The sequence below is a fragment of the Oryzias melastigma genome, unplaced genomic scaffold (assembly GCF_002922805.2).
Source record: "Oryzias melastigma strain HK-1 unplaced genomic scaffold, ASM292280v2 sc00967, whole genome shotgun sequence".
NCBI classification, from domain to species: domain Eukaryota; kingdom Metazoa; phylum Chordata; class Actinopteri; order Beloniformes; family Adrianichthyidae; genus Oryzias; species Oryzias melastigma.
The window spans coordinates 1-3,616 of record NW_023417552.1 but is presented as its reverse complement, the minus strand read 5'-3'; positions in this window follow the sequence as shown (position 1 = coordinate 3,616).

Here is a 3,616-nt window from a genome sequence, read left to right as displayed (position 1 = left end):
TTGGAAAATAAAATTGAAAAACAAACCAGGAAAAGAGAAAATCTTGAACTCCAGTTGGCAGAGATGGTCTGTGTGTCCCATGAATCCAACATAGTCAGCAACAATCCAGAATCATCTGTGTGTGAACCTCAACAAAACCCAACAACACACATAGAATTTGGCACTCCTGCAACTGACTCCACACCAGACAAGATAAAAGATTCATTTTCTGTGGCATCACAAAAGAATCTTTTCACAATTGGAGCTGCATCTGGGAGAACCAATAGGAAGGTCATGAAAAATAAGACCACTCCCCCAACTTCCCATCTAGACGCCCCTTCTCAGCTGCTGGACACCGTCAAAGTTAATCTGCCTCAACAATTTTGTTTTGGTCAATTAAAAGAAGACGTGACCGTTAAAGTCAGCAGCCAGGCTGAATCAAGTGGGAATGCACCTCAGGAAAAGCCTCAAAAGACGCTTTTTACCCTTGGAGCTCCACCTGCTAAAGTGACACAGAGGAGGAGAAGAAAATAGAACCGTTCACCCTAGAGTGAACCTGAGACACCAAAGGGGGATGAGACCAAAATTATGTTTTTGTGTTTTTTACTTTCATTTCATATGAGCGAGTCACATTACATTTTCTTTATTCATGTACATTTTCTTAATGAATTAATGAATGGTGTTGGGAGGTAGTTNTCTGTGGCATCACAAAAGAATCTTTTCACCATTGGAGCTGCATCTAGGAGAACCAATAAGAAGATCCTGAAAAATAAGACCACTCCCCCAACTTCCAATCTAGACGCCCCTTCTCAGCTGCTGGACACCGTCAAAGTTAATCTGCCTCAACAATTTTGTTTTGGTCAATTGAAAGAAGACGTGACGGTTACAGTCAGCAGCCAGGCTGAATCAAGTGGGAATGCACCTCAGGAAAAGCCTCAAAAGACGCTTTTTACCCTTGGAGCTCCACCTGCTAAAGTGACACAGAGGAGGAGAAGAAAATAGAACCGTTCACCCTAGAGTGAACCTGAGACACCAAAGGGGGATGAGACCAAAATGATGTTTTTGGGTTTTTACTTTCATTTCATATGAGCGAGTCACGTTAGATTTTCTTTGTTTATGTACATTTTCTTAATAAATTAATTAATGGTGTTGGGAGGTAATTAGTTAGATTAGTAGGTTAGTTTGATCAGAATCACATAAAATTCAGTGTCACAAAGTAGGTTAACTAGTCCTAAAAGTGACATGATTTTTGTGGTGAATTCTTGTTAAGTTATGTAATGGAAAAATGTTACAAAAGCTGAGTTTTTATTTGAATGTCTATACCTGTTTTAGTTTTTAAGTAGGTTTTTTATATATTGGAATTAGTTTTTCAGCTTTATTTATGTATTGATTTATTTTTTCGGTTAGACAATGTCTTAGTTGTCAACATTGTCAACATTAGAAATAGCTTTTAGTAGGATAATCCTTCCCATACAAACATTTCAACGGATTACAGCTCATATGTACATATCTGTGATTACAAATAAACATTATATTTTATGTGCTTATTGGTTGGGATTTAAAAACTGTTAAATGTATAAAAAAAAAAAAGTGTTTGTGTTTTTGTGTGTGTGTGTAAGAGTGTGTGAGTGAGTGAGTGAATGAGTGTGCACGCGAATGCGTGCAAGTGTGTGTGTAATGCAACCACAAGAGGTCACAATCTAGTGTCGTCTTGTGCCGGTCCCAAGTCCGGATAAATGCAGAGGGAGGTGTGACAGTATTTATCAGAACCCCTTTTCTAAGTAGAAACCATCAACATTCTATTACATGTCCGGATTGACGTAGCCGGAACCCCGCTTTGGACCTGACGACCTGGTGGGCGGGACCCTCCCCAAGGACCTCGTGATTTCCTCATTCCTGCTGACACACCTCCCTTTGAAGAAAAAGAGGCTGAGGACTGTCCATCACCCATGCATTAGGCTTTTTTGAAGTTTTTTAGGCTAATTTGGAGTTTAGTGAATATGTTAGCCTTATGCTAACTGTTTTGGCTAAATTAGACATTTTAACAGTTGTTTTTGGCTAATTTTACCATTTTCTCTGTTTCTTCTAGGCTTTTTTGGAGTTTAGCTAATATTTCAGCTACATGCTAGCTGTTTTGTCTACCGTATTTTCCGGACTATAAGTCGCGGTTTTTTTCATAGATNGTAGAAACCATCAACATTCTATTACATGTCCGGATTGACGTAGCCAGAACCCCGCTCTGGACCTGACTGCCTGGTGGGCGGGACCCTCCCCAAGGACCTCGTGATTTCCTCATTCCTGCTGACACACCTCCCTCCCTTTGAAGAAAAAGAGGCTGAGGACTCTCCATCACCCATGCATTAAGCTTTTTTTGCAGTTTTTTAGGCTAATTTGGAGTTTAGTGAATATGTTAGCCTTATGCTAACTGTTTTGGCTAAATTAAACATTTTAACAGTTGTTTTGGGCTAATTTTACCCTTTTCTCTGTTTCTTCTAGGCTTCTTTGGAGTTTAGCTAATATTTCAGCTACATGCTAGCTGTGTTGGCTAATTTAAGCTTATTTGAGTTTTTTAGGCTAATTTGGAGTTCAGCTAATATTTTAGCCCAATGCTCGCTGTTTTGGCTAAATTAGACATTTTAACAGTTGTTTTTGGTTATTTTGGACATGTTTTCTTCATTTTATTTTTTTTGGCTGTTTTGAAGTTTAGCTCCTAGTATTTCAGCTACATTTTAGCAGTTTTGCTTAATTTAGACATTTTTTTGCAGTTTTTTAGACTGATTTGGAGTTCAGCTAATATTTTTAGCTAGCTATCAGCTTCAGCATTTTTTGTCTTATCAATTTCAGTATCGTTAGCTATCAGAACCAGCATCTTCAGTTCAGCTTAAGCTGAATAAATTATCTTTATTAGTGAGTTTGCATTAATGTGATCAACTTAAATGTTTATTTTTGTTTTATTATTTAGTTTCCACAAATCTACTCTTTGAATGTGATTCCGCATGGACAATACTTAGCTCTAAATTGAGTCTTTTTCCCCCAGACAGGTGTTCTGTCAGAAAGTCTCTGATCCATGAGCAAATAGGGGAGGGGGAAGCCCAGGTGTAAAAGTTTCTCTGCTAGGATTTCAGGGATGAAAAGGTCACGTAATTTGTACAATTACGCAATGTTTACTTTTGAATTAAAACTGCTTTACTTGATTTTTTTTTTTATTTTGAAATATACAATTTAACTTTTTAACATTTTCAATATTTCTTTTAACACTAAACTGAGTACTTTTCAATTTAAAATTGTCTTTATTTTATTTTAGATCTCTTGTTATTTCTGTATCTTTTCTTTTGCTTCTCCTAGTGGGAGAATTGTGCATAGCGGCCATTTCCTTAAAGTGGCCATACCGAAAAAATTCAACTTTTTGAAGTTTTAAGTGCATTTTACTGTTCATGCCTCTCTATGAAGAACCCTAAAGTGGTATTTTGATCAGTTCATTCATTTAAGAGTAATCCTCTAAAAGCCGGCCCTACATGCAGCAGCCCCTCCCACACCCACGAAAACAAGTGGGTGGTATCGTGCTGACATCATCACAATGTGAACCGCCCCATCCAGGAAGAATCTGCTCTGCCAGCACCGTCCTCAGTCTAACACC